The sequence below is a fragment of the Alosa pseudoharengus genome, unplaced genomic scaffold (genome assembly GCF_046254945.1).
Source record: "Alosa pseudoharengus isolate Yale_2024_CS ecotype anadromous, Long Island Sound unplaced genomic scaffold, YU_APseudo_1.1 YU_APseudo_1.1_scf_2, whole genome shotgun sequence".
NCBI lineage: Eukaryota > Metazoa > Chordata > Actinopteri > Clupeiformes > Clupeidae > Alosa > Alosa pseudoharengus.
Window position 1 is genome coordinate 7,051,105 of NW_027468663.1, and position 15,501 is coordinate 7,066,605.

Here is a 15,501-nt window from a genome sequence, read left to right on the forward strand (position 1 = left end):
AGATTAGTAATGCAAGGATACAGTTTTCTATGTAAACAGACTTCTGAAAAAAAAATGTTGTGTGTACTAATGAATTTCTCTTTATTGTGTTTAGTGCACAGTAGGTCCTCTGAGCCAATGGTGGCCAGTGTCTGTCCATGCGTAGGATCAGCCAGCCACTGGAGGCTGTGTCACCTGACTCCTCCTGGTGCCCAAGGCCGACATCTGCTCACCTGCCCCTACCAGCCCTCGCCATCCATGTCCCAGTGTGGCCTGGAGAAGATCGCCAAGATCCCCATGTACCAGGACTGCGGCCTGTACTGCAGCTGCCACCACGAGCTTCGTGGCCATTCCTCCTGCGGCAGCCTGCGCCCTCACCACATGGCCGAGCCGGCCTGCTCGGGCCACCACCTGGGCCCCCTGGCACCACGCCAGGGCTGCTCGTCCGAGCACTTCCGCAGCCACCGCGTGCTTCCCAGCGCCGCCGACCGCCGTTACTCTTGCTGCATGCAGCCTGCGTGCACACCGCTGCAGCCACGCCACAGCTCGCTCACCACCTGTGACCACCAGGAGGTGATTAGCCAGGGTGGACACTGTGGAAGCGTCTGCGGGCTGACCAAGGCCACCACCATACCAAGCTGCACACACCAGAACGCAGCCACAGAGACCTGCCACGGTATGAACAGTGATCTCACAACCAAATAATATGATGTACAGTAGCTACTTAATATTTTACAGATGTAGATTCTGTATAAGGGCTGTGAATTGACATGTGTTTGCTTTGTCATGACAGACTACAGGATCAATTACAACCTCTAGACATGCTATGGAAGCTGGCACATACTTGGAAAAGTCACACAAGCACACAGGTTCCTAACTTTTGATTCAGAAAGCAAATTTGCAAAATAAAAACAATGAGCAGTAAAATATCTGTTTCTTTTGTGAGCTTCCCGTTACACTGGTACATTTCTTCATCTGATAGTACAAGATATTGAGAATGTAAAATAAACACCACATTATGTAAAGGCTAGAACCTTTCTAATTTAAGATTCTTGCAGTAAAAAAAAAATATATATATATACTATATATACTCTTTTGATCCCGTGAGGGAAATTTGGTCTCTGCATTTATCCCAATCTGTGAATTAGCGAAACACACTCAGCACACAGTGAACACACAATGAGGTGAAGCACACACTAATCCTGGCGCAGTGAGCTGCCTGCTACAACAGCGGCACTCGGGGAGTAGTGAGGGGTTAGGTGCCTTGCTCAAGGGCACTTCAGCCGCTCCTACTGGTCGGGGATCGAACCGGCAACCCTCCGGTTACAAGTCCGATGCGCTAACCTGTAGGCCATGGCTGCCTATGTGAAAAATATGATAGAACCACTCAAATGTAGCTTTACCTATACCAAGAATACCAACACATTTTTTCAATGTCTTTTTATGTCATCATATCACATTAACCAGTTGTTTTTTTCCCCCCCGGATTTCGGTTTGATGTCTCTTCCACCCGCCACACCAGACCCCCCTAAAGGTTAGGCCGGACACCATTTTCTGTGAATATCTCGAGAACCGTAGGGCCTAGGATGACCACATTTTTTTTGTAAGGGGCCATTTCAACCTATCCCATGTCCACTTATTTAAGGTATAGCGGCACTTTGTTAAAAATGAAAAAGCAAAAATGAGGCATTGTAATCGCAGGTATCTTTGGCTGGCATGTTCAAAACTTCACAAAATTTTAAATTAATTGTGATGACACCCTCTGAATGTATGCCAAATTTCGTGGAATTCCGTTCATGGGGGGACCATACAATAAATGAATGTGTAAGTGTAATGTGTACATTTAGTGACTGTACACTATGCACGCACACAGACACACACACACCTAAAAAATAGCAATATTCAGCATTGTTTAATATGCAAGGATACAGGATTCCTTCTTCAATGCAAATTTGGACTTTTTGATTTTACAAATGGAATAAATAAATAAACAAAAATGGCATTGCCACAAAATAGTGTTTTGTGAAACCTTAAGAGGTAATTGTTAACAACAAACATTTGATCTAGCTCTGAATGAGTCTTCTACATCTGTCAACAGCTGGTTTTGCTCACTCTTACTGAGTATTAACTGCAGTTTGAATGCTACGTTCCTCACTGTATGTTTCTTATCTTTCCAGAGATGTTCAATTTCAGGGCTTGACTCATAGGTGGTCACTTTAGAGCAGTCCACTATCATCAAACCATTCTTAGATGTTTTTAGCTGTGTGTTTTTGGGTCCTGTTATCCTGTTTGAGGACCCATGACCTGAGTCTGAGCTCTCTGACACTGGGCTGTATGCTACGATTTTTAGTCCTGAGATTCTGTGTGTTCTGTGTGTTTTGTTTTCTGATGTGACTTGTCAAAAAGCTCCCCTTTCTTTTCTTCAATCCAAAGAACATTTCTCCTGAAGAATTCTGACAATATGCACCGTAGCCAATTCCACTACTCAAGGAGTCGACTGTTGTCCAAAAAGTGATCGATTTCTCTGGTCCATGTTCAATTAGGTACACACAATGATACCAAACTGCAGTCACTACTTTTCTCCATTTATATAGGCTAAATGACTAAAGACAATATCAAATACATCTGCAATACTAATTAAGGTCAAACAAGTTTAAACATCAATATAATACAATTATTTATCATCTTTTTTAAGGGTACCTACAAATCTGTCAGGAACATTTTAGAATATATACATAAAATAAACACCAAATAATCTCTTTTCAAACTTTCTTTGCTTTACTTTATGAAATACCAAAGCCATGCAGACAGGTGCGCCACTAGGGGGGTGGGGGTGGGTTCTGACAGAGGGCCCCCAGAGAGTCCACAATAATATTATATAACGCCTCATATACAACGACACATTTAAACTAGACCGTTTGATCCGGATCCAAGTTCGTTTGGATCGATGGTTTAGAGATTTTGGCTAATGTGAACGCAGTCCACCAAACCCGGGTCCAGACTAGGGTCCACTAGAAAACAATGGTCTGGGGTACGGTTTGTTAGAACTCCGATGCAGTTTGAATGCTATCTGTTCCAAAACCAGGAAATAAATGGTTGTTTTCGTGACATTGCCAAGCGATATTGGTAAATAGAAGCTAGTGTTTATGACATAAACAGACCCAAGTCAGCAAACAAAAATGTAATGTGAACAGAGACTAGCTGGGACAGGGCTAGCGGGGAGTAATCACACTCGGGTACGGTCCAGTTAAACGGACCAAGTGTGAAAGCAATCTAAGTATTCTTTCAATAACTTGTAAAAGTACCTGCAAATTCAGTCATGTCTGTATACAGTATGTGCAGACCTTTGAAAACTTTGTTGAGGGACATAACTAAAGAACCTACCAAATATCCTGGCAGGGTTATGAATTTTGAGCAGGCACTCTAGCCTTAAACTGCCAAGGGCATAAGGCTCATGATGAGATCAGCCAGCCGTTGATCCAGTCACTTTCAATGGATCAGCACTCATTAGTGATGCCTCTAACCCAGTGGGAATGCCATTGAAGGTTTTCAGATCATCATAAACGCAGCTCATGCTAATTGCTCCTAGCTCACACGCACAGCATGTGGTGAGAGGCATGGCATATATCAATATTCCAGTGGCATGGCCAATTGTGGATAGCATTCATTAATGTGATGATCGAGGTGACCTTTTGTTTCATTTGTTTTTATGTCTCTATCTCTAATTATCCCACTTAGACTAAAGTATTTTCATATAAAGTTTTAGGAGATTTACTACTTAGCCCTACTGTAGCTCCCTGACCATCTAGCTCTAGAGAGTGTAGCTATCACTTCTAAACCATGTGGCAAATTGGTTTAGCAAGAACAAGGAGCTGGTGGTGGACAAAGCAGGAAGGCCCAACACAGAGGGCAACACAGGATATGAGGCCAGGGCTCTGAAAGGACATACAGTATGCTCTTGGTTGTTGTACTACTTTCTACAAAAGTAAACAAAACATTCAATAATTCATCTTAACTGGAACTGGATAAGCAGGACACACACTGGGACCAGACATATGGTACTGTATGCTGTAGATAATGAACCACTGATCACCTGGTAGGCCTCAACTGACTCATTTGCAAGACTTACAACAGACATACACCCCCCCCCCCCCCCATAAACGCACAAATAGGCTGACACCAGACATAATTTCACTGCATTTCTTACTTCCAGTAACTATATGCATGTGACAATAAATTTCCTTGTATCCTTGTATCCTTGTATCCTTGTATCCTTCAACCCTGATGAAGCTCATCTGCTGTTAATGTTAGTCGTATTTGGCAAAGAACATTCCAACCAACACAGTCAGCTGGTTTGTGTCACATGTCTAAAAAGAATGTTAATGAGTCACACCCACAATTGTGACACAGTTCATAACTCATGGAATAAACAGTGCATGCCAGAGTGCTAACTTGGCAGCCATGGGGGTAGGTTGATGAATACCTTGTAGGGTGCAATATACTGTCAGAATATTCTGTAACCTAGACAGATTAACTCACCATCCATTTTTTTTGTGTAATATATAATGTCAGTATGATCTATAGTAGTTTTACGAGGCACCTATGCTACCCTATTTGTGTTTAACAGACAGCATCTCCAGAGAAGATCCTGAAGTCTCTGCCAACACTCATTATTCCATATGGCTTAAAGAGTGTGTTAAAGGCTATTAGTCATGCAGTGATGGTGGAGGAGCCATCAAATATAGCTGAATACATGGCATTTTATTGCAATGAGCTTCTCTGCTTACGGAAAGGTGTGCTGCCCACATGTGAGCATGTGAACAATGTCATTGTATGCTGGCTATAAATGGTTTGACATAAAGGACAAATACATGCTGAGTTTTATTATAGTATGTATGTGATAACTGGTATTTTTTGACAGAACACCCTGAGCTTTCCGTTCAAGATCTAACAGCTCTCCTGAGATTCATGAAAGGTATGCATGAAGTTTGGATTGCTGTCCTTTTAAAAATAGCTAATACATTGTGGAAAACATTCTTAAGCTATTGTAATGATTTTAGTGTATCAGAGTTTTTTTTCTTCAAAGAAATGTTGGAGGAAACACCACTGGAATGAAGGCATTTGTTGTAACTGTATAGTTTCACTGTTACCTGTCCACAATGATAGTCTACTCTACAGCATAACTATTGCTATTGATTAAACAGTGAAGTGGATACAAATGAGATGTAGCTGTGTACATTTCTTATCATATGGTCATGCTAGACACTATGAATAGCTTAGTCTTTATTCCATGTCTTTTCTTTCTCATATAGGACATTGTGTAGTAAGTTCTGCCAGTTTAGCACCTTGCCTCTCTGACGCTGTGCTAGATGAGATCCCGTATGCACGTCCCGTCACAGTAGCATCCTTGCCCACACCTCCGACTGTGAATGCAGAACCTGTCTGTAGTTCAGACAGTGCTGAAAATGCCCCGATTCGTTCGGTGTCAGAAGGTGCAGATGGTTCTTGGGACAGCATCCATGTTCCATGCCTGGAGACGGAGGCGCAGGGCACCCTCTCATCTGTCCAGTCAGCAGTGTTCCTGAGGGGACCTCTAGAGAAGGGGGCATCCAATGAAAGCTTAGTCTTGATCCAAGCAATGAGGCCTCCGTCCAAGCCCATGATCATTGTTCACTCAGACAACCTTCCTGACGTCATTGTTTTCCAAAACAGTGACCAGCGGTCTTGTCCCTCACCCGCCCATTCCAGTTCGGAAGCTTTGGAACAGAGACCTGATGGGTCAGGCTCTCAGACAAACATTGGCCCTGATGTGGTGGTGTTTCACAAAGTGCCTTCAGTGCAGGATGTGACTGATTCACTGAATGACCTGGCTTCTCTAACCGATGAAAACACCTCATCAGAGCACGTTGGAGAGACGGAGAGAACACATCTTTCTGAACAGGACACACCATGTCCCCATGACACCTCAGTGAGTTCAGGCACACAGGAAACCATAAAAAACATCCAGTTAATGGAATCTTTCAGAATGGCAGACGAGCCTATGTTGAAAAGAACCCAAGCAAAACCCACAACTGCAGTCTCCATCAAGGCGGCCATTGCTGAGAGAGACAGGCTGATGAAGAAAATATTGCAGTCCACTCAGTTGAAAAAACAAACAGGTATGGGATACAGATACTTTGTGTATGACTACTCTGGTACAATAAACCATTGGATATACACTGTATGTTCAGTTGCATACACTGTATGATCCAGTTACTAGTAGCAGGTAGTAGCAGAGATTGTTGAATTTAGAGATGTGATGGTGTGTGTGAGGACTGAGCAGTTTGGTGTTATCAGTGATCTCTACTTTCCCCAGATATTTCAAAGTCAAGAATAACAGGCATCACAGTATCGAGCAGCACTGGAGGATGCCCTGGACACCTTCAAAAAACTCTAGAGGCTAACGCTGGAGATGCTAAAGCAGGTCCTCATTAAAATTAATCTTTTTTTTCTAATCTTTCATTTTCAAATTCAAATGATTATAGAGGTTACACATCTTGTGAAATATTTGTTCACTGTTAACATTCAGATGAGGCGCTACAGCAAGCTGTCACACTTGGGTTGAAGATGAACAGTCCAGATGTAGACTTAGCACTTCAGAGTTCTGTTAACCAGGTCTGGACTCTCTACCAGATGACAGAGGAAACTGGAGCAAAGCAGCCAACTAGGAACCCCTCACCATCACAGCCCGACAGCTATGAATCCCCTAAGAATAAGGACCAAACAACCATGTCAGGAAATTATTCTCCTCCCTCTAAATCGGAACCATCGGAACCAAGTCAGGAGGAGAGAGGACAGTCACCCAAGCCATCTATCCTGTCTCACGTCCACCTCATCAACACTCCAAATTATGTTCTTGTGAATGACGAGGACGCTGAGAGGAAGGGAAACCAACCCAGTGACACATCTCCAAATACAAACAAAGAGACACCAAGATCAGGTGCACAAAGGAACTGGATCAAACAGTATCTGTCAATCTATCTTCCAGTAGACCCCTTTAGTAGTGATCCTGAGTGCAGTCAACCTCTGTTCTATCATGTGACTTCTGATCAAGGGAACGCGGCCTGTTCACCAGTGATCGTCCGTGGTATCAATCCCACATACGCTGCCAGCAATGACCTAGACAATGTGAGGGAGTGCATACCAAGTGAACCAATGTGTCATTGGTCAATTGAAATTACTGTGAAAAAGTAGGTCCATATGTTCTGATGAAGTCATTTTTTCATAAATCTATAAATTACTGTCTGTAATTAATTCTGTAAAAAATGTATTTACCTTAACAGGACAACAGGACAACAACCACCACAAGATTCTTCCTTGAAAAAATGAATACTTTATACACATGCACATGCCCTGATACTATCAATAGTAATAATGCTTGGATAAATAAAAGCATAAGAAACTGAATGTTTTCTTGTTGTTTAATCCGTGGAATGCTGAAAATGATCAAGCATGTCATGATGCACATGTGCTAGGCCTAGCCTGCTTGACAGAGGTTGTTGTCCAAGGTGCTGAAAAGTGAAAGTGTAATCAGTTATTCATACAATCAGTAGGCTAGCCTACAGTAGGTGAAAGCAGTCAGACAGCCACACTTAATCGAATTTGAGTGAGTCGCCTGTTTGTAGGCTACATTTTCCTGTTTTAACAGATAGAACCAAAGATTCTAGAACAGAGCTATGTTCTAGAATCTTTGGTTAGAACCAATAGAGCGCTACAATCCACTCTGAAATCTTTGATCAGAACCACTGACCTAGAAACGTTCTTGTATGGCTCTGGTTAGAACCATGGTTGGAATTTTGTAGAACAACCGTATCACAGCGACATCAAATTGAAACATAAACAACAATGGTCAGGCAGTTAGCGAAGAAATCACGCTGGTCTTTTCATTATGTTCGATGTCTTCAAATGCTAAGGTTGCAGTGCTAAAAAGGGTTGCTATATAGCCTAACGTTTCTGCTTTTCATAAGCATCACATTAAGGACGAGAAAGGATGTTAAAACAGCATGCTAACGTTGTCCCCAGCGGCCTTCCCACACTTCTGGAGGGGTTTTCTAAAGCAGCATTGAAGAAAAGACCGAGTAATCTTGGATTCTTTGCCTGGTATTACTTCACGGAACTTATGAAATACAAAGCCGGTAACAAAACCACATTAAATAGGCCTACATAATTTCAGGCAGCAGGACCCATGTTTAATTAACGATAACTTTAGTTATTGTGAGTTACAGTTGTATAATGATAACGTTAACGTTAACGTTAGAAGCTATTGGATTTATCACAGTCTAGAACGTTGATCTGTCAGGCACCTGATTAGTTTGTGCAACCTGCTGATACTGTGATGTTGGTTTACAGAAAATGAATCATTTGACCTTAGAAAACTTGTGCGAGAATTCCACAACAATTTGGGTAGGTTGAATGATCTTTCAGTCAGACTCAGCCATTTAATCTATTTCTACCATGTCTATCCAGTCTAAATAGATTTACTTACTGTGTGTGTGCGTGTGTGTGTATGTATGTATGTTCTTCAAAACAGCTTATCGAATAAGTGGGGATGGATTTGAAGAGGAGCTCAAGAAAGAGGGGTATAATGTCACCTCAAATGTTGACCATGAATATAATGAACTTTGCATCACTGGAGAAGTAGACTTGCTTTCATGGGGACATCAATATGATGACACTAACAACACGAACGGAGCAAAATCAAATGTACCACCAACTGCAACACCAAACTCTCTGGTCAAGAGTAATAATCCTGGAAGGGCTGCCGGAGACACCAAGCAGAAGGTTCACCCAGAGGGCAAACAAAACCTTAGTGCTGGGAGAAATACCTGTCCTTCAGAGCCATTCAAAATTATCAAAGGAATTGATGCCAGTGCCCAGTCTAAAATGCTGAATGCTTTGTTTGCCAACCAGATTGCTCAAGTGAAAAGCCAAGCGGATTCAGTCCCATTGTGTCCTAAAAGTTCTCTGTCAATACAAAAAGCAACTGACATAAGGACAAGACTTCCAGAATCTCAAAAACAGGCTCTGAATCAAGGGGCAAGAGGCACCGCTTGTGTCCATCCACTTAAAGATCCCCCCAGGAATCACACAAACACCAATGCACAGCATGAAGTGAAACCTTCAGCTTGTTCCACAGCGATGGCCGCCCAGACCAATCCAACTGGTGCCACAACAGGTGAGAGTCAGTTCATGAAAGGGGTGATTCTGTTCTCCCAGTGTGGGTATGTTCTCGCTGGGTAATTTTAGTGAAGCACACACATTGTGAGATATTTGTTCACACGGATAATGTACATATCTGTATTTTTTTGTTCTCAGACACTGTCACAGAGCAACTCTCCGTTCAGCTGAAGGAAAGTTCTTTGGGCCCCAGCGACGGCACCACGGAGGACAGAAAGAGGTGGGCTCCCTATGACAGCAGAGATGGGGACAGGCATCCCCCTAACAGTGCTCAGTCTCAGTCTCGCCTACAGCTGCAGCCACAGCAGCGGCTTGAAACTCGTACTGGCCCGGCTGGAACACACTGGTGCCAGCCACCTGAAGCCCACTACCATCGACCTCCCCCTCCCTATGGGCCCCTCTATGGGTGGTATCGACCGGGATCCATGTGGTTCCCCCCTCCACCACATTTTCCCCCTTACCATTTTTGGCCCCCTCAGGGGCTATACCCCTGGTGTCCTCCTTGTCCTTGTTTCATGTGGCCTAATATGGGAGCAGCAATGCCCAGGAGATGCCATGATGCCCCACCTGGCTATCCTCCGAGGGTGTGTGCTCCCAGCCAAGTCCCATCCGCTCCATGTCAAAATACCCCCAATAGTCCTGACTCCACCAGTACCCCTGACCCTGTCTCGTTACCCGTGAACCAACAATCCCCCTCAGGATGTCCCAGGTCCCTTTACCCCCCTGCATTTGGCTGTGCTTCATATTACCCTGGACCCATGCCTCAGAGGGAGGGTGAAATGCCAACCTCTAACGCACCAAACAGGAGGTGCCCATACAATCCAAATTGTCACATCCATCCCCAGTTTTAATCAGCAGGTACGATACAAGTACTTGTGCAAAACAAAAGAAGGTATAAGAATACTGAAGGCTTAATGTATGATGCATGTAGCCTATGTTTTCCCCCCTAATTGAATTAAGTATCCTAATCAAATTAATCTTAAAGTGTGCTTATGTATTTTAAACCATCAATCATCAAATCATTAGTTAAACAAAATTTGTGATCCATTTAATGATAATAGTTATTAATTACAGACTAAATTTTAATGAGACATTTATTCGTTAGTTAGGCTAAATATGCCTCAGAGACCTGCTGTTAATTAGTTTTAATTGTTATAATTTAAAATTCAAATGCCCTCAATATACAGTTAAAAAGCAAAGCACTACAAAGCAGTAGGCTAATCTTTTCATATATTCTCTCAGTTTCTCTTACAGATCTAGTATGCAGAGATGGATTCAGAAGATTGTAAGAAGACAACTAGATAAAGACTTTTCTAATTAATATAATAAAGTATCTTATGGTGGACCGTCCGTGTAATGCTTTGCAGTGTTGTGTTCTATTTTCAGAATTCACATGAAAAAAATATAAAAATAGGCTTTAAAATCTATTATCCATTCTTTAGGACGGCACAGTAAAGGGGTTATTGATGCTTATTTTGATTTTCAATTGAGCACAGTTATGGTTTTATGTTCAGAAGTTACAAATTGAAATAATGCGTAAATTTTCAATTTTCCATTTTTGCGCTTGTGGTTGGACTGAACCACGAGCACCGGGGGAAGAACACCATCTAGCTGGTCGACGAGAGCGCCGCCTGAAGTTCTTCGTGATTTTTACTCATTACTTTATAGATTAATAAATAAAACTTCGCCGATTTTTGGGAGATGGGACGTTAAACATAACTTTCAACCTATGTTGAACATATAGTATATTTGAATACCATGGCCATGCCATAGCCTACATAGCAAACAATTCCCCAAAGCAGAATGCTTTGCCATCCGTCAGTTTAGGCTATACAGGCCCAGAGCAGTACAGGCCTATTCATGGGTTTCATCAGGTCCCTTTCCACAGGTGTATACATGCACCTTGATTATGAATGCAGACTGCATGGTGCTTGATTAATACACATGTGTAAAGGGACCTGAGGAAACCCATGAATAGGCTACCCCAAGCACTGTTTGACATGGGGCGTTTTTGCTTATTTAACACTTTAAACGAAGACACAACAGTGAATAATTTATCAGTTTATCCATTTATTAATTTCAACAGCAAATAGCCTACAGTACATTGGCCTGTAGGCTACTGCGGCCCAAGTCCATTGGTAATGCTCATGTACGTCTCCAAAGCCTCCCAGAACAGCTGGGCGGTGTCAGGTCGCAGCAATGTCTCCCTCTGCATCTGAAGTTCTGGTCTCGAGCTGACATTATCAATCGCTTGGCACCTTGATGCAAGCTGAACTGTGTTTGATAGCCCTCCATCTCTACATCCGCTGATAAAATGGGATCACCAACACCGCGCGCTCTGTTATATGTATCAGGTCACCCCACCTACGCTTGTGGTTCAGCCCAACAAAAACGGTATAAAAAAAAAGGCAAAAATCCAATATTAACTGAATTTTACTTTTGTTTCCAATCCAGTTTTTTTTCTTAATCTTGTGTGACTAATGACAAATGTAGAAAATAGCAGCAATTATCTATTTGCTGACCAGTTAAAAAAAATGAAAATTGGATTATTGAACACATTTTTTATTTGGATGGATGGAGCAAATAGAACAAAGCACTGCAAAGCGACATCAACCTTGCCTTTATTTTTATTCGACTAACCTCTTAAGATAAACAATGTGATTAGATAGACCATTACAACAGGGATTCAATGAAATCATTGGATAAAAGCATAAATAGCCTACATTTGCTTCACAGGCGAATTTTGTTGATCAACGACTGGGATTGTGACGTAGGCGATGGTGACAGATTTATAAATTAATTCTATCTGGAGGAATCTAGTGTCCTGTGGTCCTCGCTGGATTAGCTCGTCCTGTCAAAGTAGGCCCATGCCATTATGTTCAGTAAAATACATTTCACGAATTATTACTTGTAAATATTTAGTTATTGGTAGCCTACTGACGGTCAGTGATGGCCAAACGCTGCATAAAGTCGTGTGATGAAGGTCTATGTGTGGTAGGCCTAATGCGTTCACTTTTTTCGATACTAATTTCCCAGATGGCGTGCTGGAATGTCTGCCGCCCGACACTCTTGATTCCGTATGGGTTGAAGAGTATCCTGGAATGTGTGTGTCGTGCGATAAAAATTGAGGAACCACAGCATATACAACAGTTTATCGCTGCGTATTGCAAGGACCTCCTAATGCACAGAGACCGTAAGTCGTGTAGGCTAATGGCAACAAATACTGTATGCCTATAAAAAGAGCGGTTCCTTTTTATACTATTATCCTATTATCAGTGAACTACAGCATGGCTACTTAGGCCTAATGACATTTCTTTGTTTGCACAAATTACACTCAGATGCCCCTTCCCACGACCTTCATCAAGTCATACACCTTTATCAGAAAATGCGAGGTAAGATGACATTTTTCACTAATGACGTTTTATTACCTTAACCCTTTATTTGATAGGCCTTTTCCTCATTACATATTACATTTTTAAATTAATGGCTGATATTGAAGACTTAGAGCCTTCTTGTGAGCAACATTACAGTTTTGTTACATGTTCAATATCAATCTCTGACTGTAATTCTCTTCTCTTTCTCAATCCCGTCGTTTCCCCTAAGTCATTTATGTCAATCATTTATGATTGGTGCATGCATTAGTTCTTTGAGACATTTACATTTTTTTGTATTTTTAAAGCTGTTTTTACACATAAGAAACGTTTTTCATGTTAATTAGAGCGTGGCCAAGTTCAGATGAAAAGTTGGCGAGATTCTCCAGATCAGGCCATGTTACCCTGTGGGGAGCCTGCAGAGATGTGTCAGGACCTTCTCCCCACTGAGTCAACCAGTCTTGTTAGCTGCCGTCTGGCGGATGATGCCTTGGATATCAGTCAGCGGATAGATGTTCAGCCCTCCTTGGCACAGCCTAAGAGTCCAACCAGCCCTGGTGACCCTCCTTTAGCTAGGGTTCAGTCAGCAGTCTTCCAGAGGGTTCCATCAAGAAGCGACTTCCCCGAGGTCCAGGAAACTGTTCTGATTGAGTCTGCAATGGCACCTTCTGCCGATGTCATCGTAGTTCACTCAGAGAAACTTCCAGATGCGATAGTGTTCCAACTTGACAGCCGCCCCACTTCAGCTTCCTCTGTGAGGTTCAGTGTCACCAGCACACCCTCTGTGACTGACATGGACGGGACAGAGGAGTGTGCTCTCGAGATGGACTCGGGTGGAATGGTGGTGTTTGAAAGAGTTCCGTCCAAGGAGGATTGTCTTCCTCCACAGTCTGCAGTGGATATAGAATCTGGTGAGCTGCAGAATTCAGGGATTGTAGACAAGCCTCTCATCCCAACAGCACAAGAAGAGAACTCAGGGGACATGGAGAAACATGCAGAAACACTGAAAATGGCAGGTAGGCCTTTGAAACACACACACACACACACACACACACACACACACACACACACACACACACACTCTCCCTCTCTCTCTCTCTCTCTCTTTCTCTCTCTCTCTCTCTCTCTCTCACACACACACACACACACACACTCCCTCTCTCTCTCTCTCGCACACACACACACACACACACACACACACACACACACACACACACACACACACACACACACACACACACACCTGCTCACTCATCTGCACAAGTTTCTACAATATTAGTTATAGTTATTAGTCTTCCTAATAAAAAGCTTGATTTGAAAGATCCAAAACTGCTCCTGAAGCTGATTGTTGTCCTTCAAAGCATCTCAAGAATCATTTAAGATTATGGGCGTATCATCAAAACGTAGCCTGGTCAAAGTATTCTCAGCACATTTGATGAAAACTGAGGATAGTGTTGAAAAAGTGGATGACCAGTCAGAGCAGTCAGACAGAGACACGTCACCCAGAATATCTCCAAAGACCTCTATAACAGGTATGTTTGTTTGTTCATATGCATGGTGCAAGTAAATATTATGTTCACTCCATAATGAGTTGACCTGTTGATATGTTTCACAGTCATAGAATGTCCACCTGAACCAGCAAAAAATTATATCACAACTAGTGATATTGAAGGTCCAACTGAACAAGCAGCTGACAGTTCAGCAAAGCCTGGTTCACATCCGATGAGCTCGAATGATGTGTCTGACGAGTCCGAAGATAAACAAACATCACTGATGGCAGAAACAGTGGGCCGGGCTGATTCAGCTGACACATTCAAATCCATGGTAGTACAACTGTCAGAAGAGTGTGTAGCTGAGGTTGTTGGGGTATTGGATGGTAACAAAGAGTCTTCTGAAAGTCTACCAAATGATGGAGAGATAACTGAAAGGGACACTCCTCCTAGAATATCTTTAGAGAGAGTAGCTGAGTCAGGTAAGGTCCTTTGGTGAATTACTGTAAGTGCTGTTGTCATGTTTGTTGGAAGTGCTTCTAAGATCAGTTACAGACTAACTTCACCATCTCAAGGTGTGACTGATGTGGATGGAGACATGAGGCAGGCAGGTGTATCACAGGATGTTTCTCCAGACCCTTTTTGTTTAGCAGGTAAATAAATAAATAAAGGTAATGCTAAATAATCATTGCTATCTAATCATTACGATCTACTATCATAAAAAATAAAAAAAAATATTAAAAAAATTATATAAAAATTGCACGTTACATTGCAATAGATTCATTTTACACCACAAAATCATGTCAAACTGCATTTACACTGATATTACTATCAGTGTAAATGCAGTTTGTACTATCAGTGTAAATGCAGTTTGACATGATTTTGTGGTGTAAAATGAATCTATTGCAATGTAACGTGCAATTTATATATATATTTTTTTTTATATATTTTTTATTTTTTATATCATCATATGTCATATGGCAGGAAGAGAGTATTTAACTAGAAAACATTTGTCTTACAGAGACACCTCAGACTGTTATGTCTGAGGCTGAAAGTGTGTCTCCTCTCAGCACTGTGGAGACAGCTGACATCCACACATTGGAAAATGTGACATCTGTGGGAAGTCCTGTTCAGATGAACCTGAGTGAGATGGCTGATGCAGACCATTTGAATGTAGTCAAGGAAATGCGTGAGTTTTCGGCATTCGACAACTCTGAACTTCCACCTTTCAGACAACATCAACCTGAGGAAACATCAGACTCGGTCGATGAGCACACTAGTCTGACCAGCACTGCTGATGAGGATGATCTGAATGCAAGCAACACTGCATGCATCCCATGTGAGACTGTTTCACCACTTTGCACTGTACAGAGAGATGAAGAGACAGAAGCACAAGAACCATCTGCTGAAGATGCTCTCAATTCTAATACTGCATGCATCCCGTG